This window comes from Cynocephalus volans, chromosome 1, assembly GCF_027409185.1.
Source record: "Cynocephalus volans isolate mCynVol1 chromosome 1, mCynVol1.pri, whole genome shotgun sequence".
NCBI classification, from domain to species: domain Eukaryota; kingdom Metazoa; phylum Chordata; class Mammalia; order Dermoptera; family Cynocephalidae; genus Cynocephalus; species Cynocephalus volans.
Genome location: NC_084460.1, coordinates 229705010 through 229719885, shown reverse-complemented (window position 1 = coordinate 229719885; position 14876 = coordinate 229705010). Strand labels below are relative to the sequence as shown.

General features: G+C 42.7%; 1 pseudogene; it reads right to left on the bottom strand.

Annotated features, from left to right (window-relative positions):
• Nucleotides 1-3023: 3023 nt before the first annotated feature.
• LOC134369301 (ATP-dependent RNA helicase DDX18-like) overlaps nt 3024-14876 on the bottom strand; it is a 106515-nt pseudogene continuing 94662 nt past the window's right edge.

Sequence of the window (14876 nt, the reverse complement as noted above, 5' to 3'; positions counted from 1 at the left end):
AGAACAGTATAATGAATACTTGACAACTTTCAGATTGCTTTCAGATTGCTTTTATGAGGTCCACAGAGCAAGTTTGTCCAGTGCCTTGTGTACTACTTAGAAGCCTCTTGGAGAGCCGAGGAGCCCTGCAGTGGCACCGTGGGGAAGGTGCTTCTCTGACACCGTGTCTCACCTGCCAGTGAAACTCCTGCACAAGAAGTTCAACAAGCGGAACTGCAAATCGAAGCTACATGGGGGCCTTGGATCTGAGCCTATCGGAAACTCAAAATGCAGATGTGTCTGAAGAAGCAGCAGGAGGTGAAAAAGTTTAAAAATCCCTAAAACATTCTATGAATATGGGCTTGTCAGAAGCCACAAATGGAGACATATCTAAAGAAACAGTGGAAAATGTAAAAGTTGACCACACCCTTCTTCCTGTTGAAATCTACTACATTAACCAAGGGAGAAGCAGCAACATAATTTCCCAATTCAAAACTAAAAAAAGAAAAAAGAAAAAGAAGAGAGAGAGAGAGAAATGGTGAAAGATGCTGGTCTTGATACAAAAATAGCAAAAACAGGAGCAAGATGGCAGACTAGAAGACCCTACAGCTCATCTTTCCCACAATGACAGACAAAAACAGCAAATAAACAGCTACACTTGGACAAAAACAACTAAAGGAGAGCCCTGGAGTGCATCAAGGGAGCGACAGAAACGTTCGTGAGTGCAGAAACTCAGGATGGCTTCATAGAGAAGAGAAAACACGCAGCCTCCCTCACGCCACCCCATCCTCCAGCCAGGAGCAGCAGGGAACCAGGAGAAACTTCTCCCTGTGGGGAAAAGGTAAGACAGAGGACCCCAGCAGCCCTCATCCCCACCTTGGATACCTACCATCCTCGTCACTGGGGACCCTGGCAGTCCTCGCAGGCACTAAGTGAGCTCAGCTAAGTAAGTTGCTTGGAGTCCACACAGTTGTGTTCCTCCAGAGGAGCTGAAACTGTGCCCTTTCCTCTGTGGCTCGCGCAGCTGCTGTGCCATCTTGGAACTGGAACTGCTACTGGAGGGGGTCTTACCCCCAGAGATTAAGCTGCCATTGAACTGACTTCCCCGAGTCAAGCTGAGAGCAGCTGTTAAATCCTACCCTGAGGGACTACGTGGTGGTAGAGCTGCTCCACCCATCCCTCCCAGTGGCGGCAGTGCCTCTGCCCCTCAGGCTGGAACTGAAGCTGCAAAGCCACACACTCCCTCTGGGGGGATCTTGATCCCTCCCAGTCACGGCTGCGCCTCACCCCACTGGCACTGAGCTGAAGGGGCAGTTGCCCCCTGGGAATCGCTGCTTTCTCTGAAAAGCTGCTTGGCCGAGTGCATCCCAGGACTGAGCTGATGTAGTACCTCACTTCCCAGGGAAGCAGAGCAGTGGCTGAGCTGAGACACCCTGCACTCAGGGATGGACAGCTCTAGTGCTCTGCTTCCCTGGAGCTGGACTACTCCCCTAGAGACTGAGCTACTGAGAAAACTTTCCCCCACGGGGAGCCAAGTCAGCGCTGTGCTGCTTCCTGTCCTTCAAGGCCCAGATGAAAGCTGTGCCCCATCCTTCTGGATTCTTGCTACCACTCAACCTGGCCTCACAGAGACAGGTAATACCAAGTCCCACATTTTCAGGGGGTAGAATCACCATTCCAAGTAGCCTCACCTCCTTGGGAATTGGGTGACAACTGAGCCCCATTTGCTCTGGTTCCCGAATTGCAGCCATACTCTGCTCATAAGGCCCAAACCTCCAGAGCACCCCTTCTCCCACAGTGTCAAGCTAGTGCTGTGCTCAGCCTTGCAGGGTCAGAGGCACAGCTACCACCAGGCCCACTAAGCCCAAGCTGCCAGGAGAGTCTCAGAGCCACAGATCCTGGTACTGTGGGCAACTGATATCCAACCCTGCCTGAGACCGAATCTACACCCTAAGACCTAAGTGCCACAGTAGGTTGGTGAGATACTGGGCCCAGTATCCCGCCTCCACAGCCTCTTCAAGCACCTGCACTTGGAACCCAGTGCCATAGCAGCTGCTTATAGGTCAAGTCAGACCTAGCACTAAGAGGAATCACCTTGACAAAGTTGCCCCATTGTAGGAAAAACAAGAATAGGAGAACCCCAAAAGCCCTTGTATCATGCTCTTTTACCTGCCCATAATCCTGCCAACTGGGCCAATTGTCGAGCTAGGGCTGGGTCTGGAGTTCACAGACCCCTCAAGCCCATTCCAGACTGAGTCACAAGACCGCTCATGTGCCAGGCTGGGCCACCAGACCCCTCACGCACAGGTCTATGAGCTAGGTAGCCAGCAAACAGGTCCTTGGAAGCCATAGGTTTGAGAGCATACCTGTGCGCAGGTGGATACCCAAGGCAGTAGACACCAGCCAAGTCGTGGCACCACGCAGGAGCACTACATCCACACACAATTTGCTCACAAAGAATGTGTCACACCAGCCCCAACCATACCTAAGGTGAGGGGCCTGATTAAATCATTCTATTTTCCCAACAACTACTCCTTCAACGTCCCTCACTGTACAATCTATGCTTTCAGAATCTTCCACGATGTTCCCTTAGTGAGGATAAATGACCCTTACATTCATATACTACACATTTCATCCCAGTCCCAAAAGTCTTTAGCTTGTTGCAGCACCAACTCAAAAGTCCAAAGTCTCATCTGAGACTAAAGACAAAACTCCTTTCAACTATGAACCTGTAGAGTCAGAAACAAGTTTTTCTACTTCCAGCATACAGTGGGACAGACATTGGGTACACATTACCATTCCAGAAGGGAGGAATAGAAAGGAAAAATAGGCCCCAAACAAATCCAAAACCCAAACCAGGCAAACGTTAAGCACACTGGGGCACCTGGACCCCTAAAGTGTTGGGCAACCTTGCTCCTACAGCTCCACCAAGTGCAGGCCATTGAGCTGCCCCGGTGCCTGCAGCTTTTCCAGGCTGGCACTGCATCCTGCCAGCAGCCCCACAGTTCTGGGCTCCTGGTGGCAGTCCTGCCATCCTGGCTCCACTAGACCTTTCCTCGGTGGGGGCTCTCGGTTGGGTAGCTGAATTCACTGCCTCCTCCTCTCTTTTCATGCTTGCCTCCATTACTGTTCATATTCAGATCAACAAAAGGGGCACCTTGAAACCAAATGACAAAGCAACTTGAGGGAAATTTAAGTTATTAACATTAAAGATTTGAGAATGGGAATTATATACTCGTATGTATGACTTAATATGCTAATATGCTTCCTGGATTGATTTATGAAGAAAGTAGTTCTTTTCTATCAATTTTTCAAGCTGAGACTGAATGTCAGAAATTTTAGACCAGGAAAAGTAAAATTTGCTTTATGGAACCTTGGATTGCTTCAAGTAACAAAGGAAGCCCAATTTTTCTGAAGGCAGAATGAGCAAGGCGTGCCTTCTCCCACTTAGGCCTCTGGCTGTTCTACCACATGATGAATATCGTCCTTAAGTTCATCTGGAGGGTCATACCAAACAATCCAACTGACTTCAGAAATATCCAGCCCTCTCACTGCCACCTCTGTAAACAACAATATCCCTGAATCTGTATTGCAGAACTGGAAGAATATGGTTGTGCACTTATTTGCTTCTGCCTTCTATGAATGGCCAAAATGATGGCCATCAATGTAGTTCAGCAACTCATAGTGGCATTTTGTGGACTTATGTGATGAAAAGATCATAGGTTTCTTCTTTCAGTTCTTTTTAAGGAATGTAATGAGCAGAAGGAATCTCATTTCAGAGAGACAAACAACATATGGATCAAGACCATCCATTGTTGCATTAAGTAATTTTATCATCATCAACACCAACATACAATGGTTCCTTTTTCAGAGAAATTCTTGCCAGTTCTTCAACTTTTCAAGTTTGTGTGGCCGAAAAGAGCATGGTCTGTCCACATGCTGTCAGCAGTTTAATAATTTGCTTTAGTCCCTCTTCAAACTCAACATCTAAGATACAATTACCGTCATCAATAACCAGACTCTACAGGTTTTTAGACATAAACTCTGGGGTATTCTGCATATGGTCCAGGAGTAGGTCTGGTGTGGCTACAATGATACTGATTTCATTTGCTAGTTTTTTTCTGTGCTTTAACAGATATGTTATTGCCTCCCATTTTTGACCCATATGTGTGAATATGGTAAGTCATTAGGTCCTCAAATAACACCGAAAGTCCATATGGTCAGTTCTGCAGTAGGAGAAAGAATAAGGACTCCTGTTGCATTCCTGAGCATGAACATTAACAATTAGTTCAACCTCAGAGATGAGAAAAGCCAGGGTTTTGCCACTACTGGTTTTGACAGATGCTGAAAGATCCCTGCCTTCCAGAACTGATCTGACACTTTTATGTCAAATGACAGTCTGTTCGTAAACCCCATTTCTTTTATTGCCTTCAAAGTGTTTTCACTGAGGGGTCAGCCCATGGCTCACTCGGGAGAGTGCGGTGCTGATAACACCAAGGCCACAGGTTCAGATCCCATATAGGGATGGCCGGTTAGCTCACTGGCTGAGCGTGGTGCTGACAACACCAAGCCAAGGGCTGAGATCCTCTTACTGTTCATCTTTTAAAAAACAACAACAACAACAACAGCAACAACAAAACCAAAGTGTTTTCATTGACAAGATTAGTAGGAGAAGCAAATGAAGTATCCTCTAAAACTCCTGCCAGTCCCATGAGCAGGCCGGCAACTTCACTGTCATCCTCCTCATTGTCTGACCTCAACAGGCTGTTTTCTATTTCTTCAGGAGCCTGGCGCCTTCTTTAGTCTCCCGTTTGTTTTCAGTTTTTGCTCTTTTTTCCTTATTTTTATAGCGGTTTTAGTTTTACAGAGAAATTGAGCGGAGAGTACAGATACCCTTCTCCCGCACATATATACAGTTTATCCTGTTATTCACATGTTACATTCATGTGATGCATTTGTTACGATTATGAATCAATATTGATATATTATTATTAAGGCTCCATTAGGGTTCCCTCTTTGTATTGTACAATTCTATGGGTTTTGCCCAATGCATAATGTCATGTATTCACCATTACAGTATCATACAGAATAGTTTTGCTGCCCTAAAAATCCTCTGTGCTCCACCTATTCATCCCAACCTTCCTCCCTCATCCCCTGAAATCCTCCCTCATCCCCTGAATAATAATTGATTATTTTTTTCATTACCTCAAACATTCTCATTTCCTTGTGTTGAAAACATTCAAAATCCTCTCTTCTAGCTAATTAAAATTATACAATAAATTGTTGTTAATTATAATCACTCTACAGTGCTATGGAACACCAGATATTATTCTTCCTATCTAGCTGTACTTTTGTATCCATTAACCAACCTGTCACTATTCCTCCCTCCCCCTACCCTTTCCAGCCTCTGTTAACTGCCATCTGCTTTACTTCTATGTGATCAACTTTCTTAGCTTCCACATATGAGTAAGAACATGCAGTATTTCTTTCTGTCCCTGGCTTACTTCACGTAACATAATGCCTTCCAAGCTGATCCATGTTGCTGCAAATGACAGGATTTCATTCTTTTTTTGTTGGGGCATTGAGGCCACACACCTCCTCCCAGGACAGAGAACTAGCCACGACCCCACCCACATACGTGTATGTCATCTGTTGAAAACATTCACCTGGACAGGAGAGATAAAGATGGCGCCTGATGGAAGCCGCTGGGGAGTGGCCAAGGAGAGAGATAGTTTAAAATTATTGGATAAAAGAAATTTCTGCGCTCGTGCTCACCATGTGATTGCAATAGCAAAGCATGAGAGCAAGATGCATGTTCACATGACCTTTAAGATGATAGGTTGAAGTTAGGAAATCCCCTTGCCATTTGCTTATAAAAGCAGGTGCTTGTGTGAAAATAAATGGAACTGCTTGACGGAACCCCTGCCGCATCTGAGTGTCTCTCTGTGGGGCTGAATAGGTGGGCGGCAGACTCACCTTCCTCCCGCGCTCTCCTGGCCACTAGGGTGGCAGAAGTCATCCTACTGCTTCCCTCTCTTGCTCATCCTGTGGCGGAGGGATAAAAGGGGCTACTGGGAGGTTTGGGGCCTGCCGCCCCTGAGCCCCCCCACTTTTTAATGGCTAAATAGTATTCCATTGTGTATATATGATCTGTTGATGGACATTTGGGTTGATTAGTGATGCTGAGCATTTTTTTTCATATACCTGTTGGCCATTTGCATATCTTCTTTTGAGAAATGTCTGTTTAGCTCATTTGCCTATTTTTTGATCAGATCACTTATTTTCTTGCTATTGAGTTGAGCTCCTTGTATATTCTGAATATAAATCCCTTGTCAGATGCATAGTTTGCAAATATTTTCTCCCATTCTGCAGGTTGTCTCTTCACTCTGTTGATTGGTTGCTGTGAAGAGCATTTTAGTTTAATATAATCTCATTTGTCTATTTTTGCTTTTGTTGCCTACACTTTTGAGATCCTCTTAATAAAGTCTTTGCCCAACCTAAGGTCCTGAAGTATTTCCCCTGTGTTTTTTCTTCCAGTAGTTTCACGATTTGGGGTTTTTACATTTAAGTTTTTAATCCATTTTGAGTTTATTTTTGTATATGCTGAGAGATAGAGTTCTAGAGCTGTCCAACCCTGAAGGCAGGGTGTCTCAGCTCAGCTACTGCTCTGATTCTCTGGGAAGTGAGATACTACATCAGCTCAGTCCTGGGATGCACAGCTGCTCAGCTCAGGCAAGCAGCTTCTCAGACAAGACAGCAATTCCCCAGGGTGCAATTGCCCCTTCAGCTCAGTGCCAGTGGGCTGAGGCACTGAGCTCATTCTCCTGCATGTGGCTATCTTGTGTTCCCAGCACCATTTATTAAAGAGACTGTCCTTTCACCAATGAATACTTTTGGCTCCTTTATCAAAAATCAGTTGGTTATAAATATATGTCTTTATTTCTGGATTTTCTATTCTGTTCCATTGGTCCATGTATCTGTTTTTATGCTAGTACCATGCTGATTTGGTTACTGTAGCTTTGTAGTATATTTTGAAGTCAGGTAGTATGGTGACTCCAGCATTGTTCTTTTTGCTCAGGCTGGCTTTGGCTATTTGAGTTTTTTTGTGGTTCTCTACAAATTTTAGGATTTTTTAAAAATTTCTGTGAATAATGTCATTGGTATTTTGATATGGATTGCACTGAGTCTATAGATCATTTTTGGTCCTTTTCCCAATATTAATTTTCCCAATCCACAAATATGGAATATCTTTCCATTTCTTTGTGTCCTCTTCAATTTCTTCCCTCAGTGTTTTATAGTTTTCATTGTAGAGATCTTTCTGTGGAGATGCTGTGGTTTAGTCTCTGGGCAGATTCTTTAGCTGTGATCAGTATTGTCACTAACAATGGGTGCCTCAATGCCCTAGGCTGAAGAAGTTTGTAGCAGTGGTGACATAGGTTGTTAAGGTCTTTGGTGGCAAGGTGTTGGGAAAACAGAATAATTTAATCAGGCCACTCTCACCTTAGGTATGGTTGGGGGTGGTGTGGTGCATTCTGTGTAAGTAAATTGTGTGTGGGTAGGTGGAGTTAGTGCTCATGTATGGTGCTGTGACCTGGCTGGTGTCTACTGCTTTGGACGTCTGCCTGTGCATGGGCATGCTCTCAAATCTATGGCTTCCAAGGACCTGTTTGTTGGTTACCTAGCTCATAGACCTTTGTGTGAGGGGTCTGGTGACCCAGCCTGGCATGTGAAGGGTTTGTGACCCAGTCTGGAATGGGCTTGAGGGGTCTGTGAGCTCCAGACCCAGCCCTAGCTCAACAATTGGCCCAGTTGGTAGGATTACGGGCAGGTAAAAGTAGCTTGACAATTGGCATAGTCTGTGACAGAATTCTGAGCAGGTACAGGAGCCGAAAGCCCTTGGAAGAAGGAGGAAATGTAGATACATTTTAATATGCTCTACCCTATGGCCACCTTCCTGTTGACTGGGATCTGTTTGCTGCTCACTGTATTGCAAGGCAGCATAGACCAGGTACTACAATGCAAAAACCCTTGGGAGGGGGAGGAAATGTGGCTATTGTTGAGCATGTGGTGCCCAGTGGCCACTTTTCTCCTGACCAAAGCCTGGCTCCTGCTCACTATGCTGCAAACTGATCAAGATTTGTGGCAGAATGCAGAGCTGTTGGAAGCGTGGATAAATGTCCTGGAGGATGGAGTGCAGCAACTGGCCACTCCTCCTTCTCACACCAGGGAAAATGACAAACCCAGTGGTGAGTTGCGGGAGATCGTGCATCTCCTGGAACAACCTGCTCATTAAAGTGAAGCATGAGCAGCCTATGGGACCTAGGGGTGGATGTTGTAACATGATATGGAGATGATATAGTAAACACATGTCATGTTTGTCGGAAGGCAGATGGCTCACTGGGTGTCACTTAAAACTGGGATGGCTCAGAAGGTGCCACTTAAACCTAATGTTTGGCTGGGTGCCATGTAAACCTGAGAAAAGAGTGACTGAGTGAATGCAGTTGTTCAAACTGTGGGTGAACGCTGCAGAACTGCTGGAGACTGTGAGTGAATAGCTGGTGTAAGCCGAGCTGATTCAAGTAATTCAGGAGCCAGGGATGGGGCAGCTAGATGCTAATAGCCAAGACAATACAAAGGCCCCAAGGGCATTTCAGAAGTTTGGGAGAGCACCCCTCCCATCACAGAGATCTTGGAGAACTGAGTTTCTCTGGAGGACAGACCTGGGGACAGTTGCCCTCAGCAAACTGCTCCCTGCATCCCAGCCACTTTGGCTGGAGCAATCCTGCCTCAGCACCTCTGAAGAGCAAAAGCCAAAAACCTTGGTGGTGTTCACGTTGTGTTAAGTTTGCAGGCCAGCAGTATGTGACTTTTCCTGGTCTAAAATTTCTGGCATTCAGTCTCAGCTTGAAAAATTGATAGAAAAGAACTACTTTCATCATAAATCAATCCAGGAAGCATATTAGTATATTATGTCATACATACAAGTATATAATTCCCATTCTCAAATCTTTAATGTTAATAACTTAGATTTCCCTCAAGTTGCTTTGTCATTTGGTTTCAAGGTGCCCCTTTTGTTGATCTGAATATGAACAGTAATGGAGGCAAGCATAAAAAGAGAGGAGGAGGCAGTGAATTCTGCTACCAGAAAACCAAGAAAGTCGAGAAGTCCAAAATCTTTAAAAACATTAGCGAGAAATCATCTGACAGCAGGCAGGTCTCTCACTGAAGACACACTTCCCTTTCATCTTGAATAACTTTGTCCTTTAATGGATTTTTCCCGTTTGCTCTACCAAAGGAATTTTTTTATCCTTTAGAATTTGGGTTGATCTAAAGAATATAAATTGAGTTGGGTTGCAAGCAATGAGCACTTATTTCCAGCAAGTCTCTTTTTTATTTGGGGGGTATAAAACAGATTTTAATTTTTCTTGGTTGCCCAAGGGGAAAACAAAGACTCCTTTGGGTATTCACTGTGACGATACGACATTTAATTTTAAATACCCCCCCCAAATTTATGTCATTGTTTTAATACAATTCTTTTTGTACCTTTAAATAAATGAAAGCCTCTTAGTATCAAGATGAAAACTTCAAATTCTCCTTATCATAAAAATTGAGAGCTTATTCTTGAGAGGATAACAGATGTCATTCTTTATCTGGTCTATCTACTGAAATGAAAGTTGGAGATGTTGTTTAGGCAATGAGACATGGTACTGCTGTCACTAGGGTTGCTGAGCTGTTCCCAGATGGTATGATTTTGACTTTCATGTTGTTAGCACGAAGTCCTTGGGAACATGATAAAGCGGAAAAGTATGCATCAGGTTAGAACTCTTTTCCTGCAAGGAATATCCAGTTGATGCATGTAAATAAAATTAAGCACTTCCTGTCACAGGATCACATTTGTTAGGACTCTGCACATCTGATCTGTGATACAAGCTGAAATCAACTGTGCTGTAAAAAAAAAAAAAAAGAAGGAGCAAATAAGAAAATACTCTACACGTAAAAATCTCCAATGGGCATTTTAAAGTGAAGTGAGCAAGTTCCTCGGAAATGCTTTCTGTGCATCCATTGTTTTGTGCTTTGCCAGACATGAAGGAGGCATGATTTCAACTCATAAAGGACTTAAAGTTTTGTTGGGAGATAAAATGATAAAGACAATTGACAAAAATACATAACTTTATGAAGGATAGTGTGACACTTGAAAGTCCCTAATTGGAAAGTCCTGTTGGGCAACTAGGTTAAAAAAGTGAAAGGTGGGACTTGAGTCTGACTCAGCCTTGGAGGATGGGACTTGAATTGTTTTGGCAGGAGAAACAGCTTGTGTGGAGGGACAGTGTAGGATTAATAAAAAATGAGCATATTTATGGATTGACAGGAGACCAGGTTGACTGGAGCAGTGGATTCATGTTTTAGAGTAGTGGGATGTTTTGGATACATGAGTTAGAGCCAGATTGCTAAAGGTCTAGTATTATTTTTCTATTGCTGCTGTAACAAATTACCACTAATGTAGCAGTTTAAAACAACACAAATTTATTATCTTACAGTTCCATACATCAGAAGTTCAGTGGGCTTGACTTGTTTCCCTGCTTCAGGCTTGTAAGACTAAGGTGAAGGTGTTGGTGCAGATTGGCTGTGGGGGAGAATATGCTTCCAGGCTCATTCCAGTTGTGAGTAGAGTTGACTTCCATACAGTTATAGGACTGAGGTCCTTGTTTTCTTGCTGGCTGTTGGATAGCAGTTGTTCTCAGTTTCCAGAGGTCACCTACATTTTTTACTTGTGAGCTCTTCCCTCCATCTTCAAAGCCAATAATGGTGGTTAGAGCTTCACACTTAGAATCACTCCTGTGCCTCCCTCTTCTGTTGTGTCACTCTGATTCTTCTGCCGTTCTCTTCCACTTTTTAAGGGCCCATGTGATTATAATGGGCCCAACTGTATAAAGCAGGATAATCTCCGAATCTCCCTAGTTTAAGGTTCGTAAGCTTACTTCTCTCTGCAAAGTCCCTTTTGCCATGTAAGGTAACATGTTCACAGGTTCCAGGAATTGGGTGCCCAGCTGAGGAGTTTGAATGTTATACAAAAGGTAATTGAGAAGCATTGTAGGTTCTTGAACAGAGGAGAGGCATATGGGTACACAGTACAGGCTGATGAAATGTCATCCTTCAAGTCAGTATTATTTAACTACTCATACAATATTTACGTAGAAGAGAGGCTGGGCAGGACATAGGGAAGAAAGGAGAAGGATATTGCTGGTGACTATTTTTGGCTTCTTTTAGTTAAACCCAAGCAATTCTGCTCTGACCTGAACTTGCAGACTCCACTCAGAAGAAGAATATCTTTTTAGCTAATTATACTTGCCCTTCTTAGAGGGCAGTTTAGCCAACATCTCCATTAGGACGGGGGGTTTCATCCTTCCCCAGCTTCAAGTAGTTTATCAAAGTATTCCTTCTAAATATTTGCAAGACTTTTCTTGAAAAGAGTTCTAAAATAAATATTCTTCATCTCATTTTCTTTCAAGTGATGTTTGATTCCCCTTTTATAGATTGACATCTTAGGCAGCCACCCCACTGTGCCACCCTGCCCTAAACTGGCTCTGGTAATATTCATTCACGAGCACTATTCCAGGTGCTGGGGTTATTGCAGTGTGCAAGTACCATCCTAGGTGCTGGGGTTATTGCAGTGAACAAAGTCCCTTTGCTCATGGAGTTTACCTTTAAGTGGGAGAAGAAAGTCAAAAACTGAGCAAATATATATCAGATAATGCAAATAAAATATGAAGAAAACAATTAGGCAGATTGGGAGGATAGAGAGTGATGGGTGAAGACATAAGGTAACATTTGAGCAGACACTTGAAAGAAGTGAGGGTTTAAGCCATGTTGCTATCTCAGGTAAGAGTATTTCAGTCAGAGAAAATAAGAAATGCAATGACTGAGCTGGGAGCATGGTTGAGAGGTTCATGGATAATAAGTGGGTCCAAATGGCTGGAGTAGAGTAAGAGAAGAGGCGAGTGTTTGGAACTGAGGTCAGAGAGGTGGTGGGTAGTGCCACAGTGAAGTCATCTGTCATCAGTCTGCATTAAGCAACATGTTAGAATCAAGCCTGTAAGCTCTCACACACTGTTTGCTCCAAGCTTTTAGTTTGATTACTGTGCAGAAGGATTTATTTGTCTCAAGAAATTTGGAGCAAAGAACTAAATAGCATATTTCAAGTTCTGGGTATAGATTGCTGTGAAAAATTAACTTGTTATATGCATTTATTGACTATTGTTTATGACATAAACAAAGCTGCTCTTCTCCTATAATAAGAAGAGTTGGTAATATTGTACCTTTCTTATTTTCTACCCTCAATATTATTATACAATAAAGAGCTGAATATATAATATACTGCCGAGAGAGTAATGAGCAGGATTCAATCACATATTTAAATGAATTTTAAAAAAATAAAAAAACTGAACCACATCCAAGTTCTTCCATCTAAGCATCGCTTAAGAATCTGTTTGTTCAGTTGAGTTTCATCTCTGCAGCTGCCAAAGCACTTCAGTCCTGCCAGCTCGACTTTCTGGCTGCAAAATAAAGGGTGGTCACTTAACAGTGGATGTGAAAAATAAGAGAGTTCTATGAAAAGAACGACATTATAAGCATTCCTGATAGTAGAAAACTGGAGGCTTCCCTCTACTGTACCCCCTTAGCCTGAGGGCAGTTAATTTTGAGAGGATATTCTCACCTTCCCCAAATCTAAGCAGCCTTTGGCGGGGTGTGTGTGCTTTTGGAAGACGGATGCACTTTGCTGCAGCTTACATTCATAAATATTTTTGTAGTATAATAGATTGTCAAAACAAATCTGTGTTTTCCATTTGTGTGTGTGTGTGTGTGAGTGTGTCAGTATGCCTCTTCATCATTTTGTCCGTCTAGAGGTAGAGCACAAATAATTTACTTTCCTCATTGTGGATTTTTCCTTACGGTATAGATTTGTGCAGAAGTGATTCATATGTAAATAAATGACCATATGATCTGTGGGAACAGATCTTATATCTTTATTCTAATGGTCCTATGTCTTTGCTAAAAACCTATGGTTCCTGTGAAGTATTTTCAATGGAAAATCACTTCTTCTTTTTTTTTTTTTTTTTTAAAAAGATGACCGGTAAGGGGGTCTTAACCCTTGACTTGGTGTTGTCAGCACCACGCTCACCCAGTGAGCTAACTGGCCATCCCTATATGGGATCCGAACCCGTGGCCTTGGTGTTATCAGCACCACACTCTCCCGAGTGAGCCACGGGCCGGCCCCGGAAAATCACTTCTGAAGTCTGGCATTAGCTATATCATTGAAGTGGGGAGGGAAAGGTGGTCTTGTTCACAACATAGTTGTGCCCATGGGAATGCAACATTGTGTTCAGAGCACAAGCACCATGGTCCACTGAGCTTCATTGCTCATTAGCTGTGTGACCTTAGGTGAGCTCCTTAATATCTCTAAGCCCCCACTTCCTATTTTGTAAAGTGAGAAAAATAATGCCTACTTCTTAGAGTGGTTGTGAGAAATACATGAGATTATGTATGTATAGTGCTTAGAGTAGTGCCTGCACCTGCTAAGTGCTCGGTAAATGGTAGCTTTATTTATTATCATTTTTCTTTGGGTTATTTCATTTCGATGGCATAGCAAAAGCAGCAGTCTTTTTGGTGCATGGAAATGTAGGCCCCCAGAGAATAGCACATTAAATCCTGCAACTCAACATATACCTTCCTTTGAATTTTTCACAATATTTTTCTCTCCTCAAGTAAACCTGGAGAAAACATTTTGCTGCTTGCTGCCTGAATTGGCCAGCAATTCTAGTTTCCAAGGAGATTGTAAATGGTTGTATTTGTGTATGCTGATTTGCCTCAACTTTAGAAGAATTCCTTAGGGAATTCTTCAAAAGAAACAGAATGTAATAGAAATGCTATTTCTTTTTTCAAAAGCCATAGAAAATTGTGTGTGTGCGTGTGTGTGTGTGTGTGTGTGCGCGTGTTTGTGTGCTTAGTAATCTAAAAGTTACTTAGAAGTGGTCAGGCAAAATGGAAAGATTTGATAATGAAAAATTTATCTCCCCATGGCTGCAATTTTGTATGTCCTTTCAAATTAATGTATATATATTTTTCTATTTAGAAAAGCATTTAGTGCAATTTGGAATTGTAATTAGGACATTCTATACCATCTGCAATGCTTGATGTAATTCTCTAGCTTCACTATTATTACATCACAAAGGAGGCTATAGATGAACTGTTTTTCTACTTTAGAAAACCTAACAGAACCCATGCAGAGTCTATTCTTGATAAGTATTCAATATTGGTTAATTGATAATAAGATTTCCTCCTGGTGCACAGTTTCCATTAGTGCTTAAGGCAAATAATTGTACATTAGTATTTGAAAAATTATGGATTACTGAACAGACGATACATCTTTCAAAGGCTGTTGGTTCTAATTCTAGATTGACAATGAGAGCCCATGTAACATTGACCCAGTTCTCTCCTAGTCTCTCTGTTTCCATTCAATCAACTGTCAGATGAGAAAATAAAACTGATATGGCTTCTAGTCTTGTAAGGAGAGTTGTTGCTGTCAGTGTTTTACATATCTAAGTGTTGAAAATTTTAATTTAGAGCTCAATGTCATTCTTTTCACATAATACTTCTATTTTTCACATCCACTATTAAGTGGCCACCCCTTATCTTGCAATCAGAGAATTGAGCTGGCAGAACTTAAGTGCCTCGGATCCAGGCTGGATTGATTGGTTCATTCATCACTCATCTGCATTCATTCAGCACTGAGTTGCATAGCATGGTGTAAAGAACACAAGCTTTTAGAGTCAAGAATATTGGGGTTTGCATCCAGTTCCTCTTACTAGTTTTGAGATCTTGGTAAACTTACTTCCCCT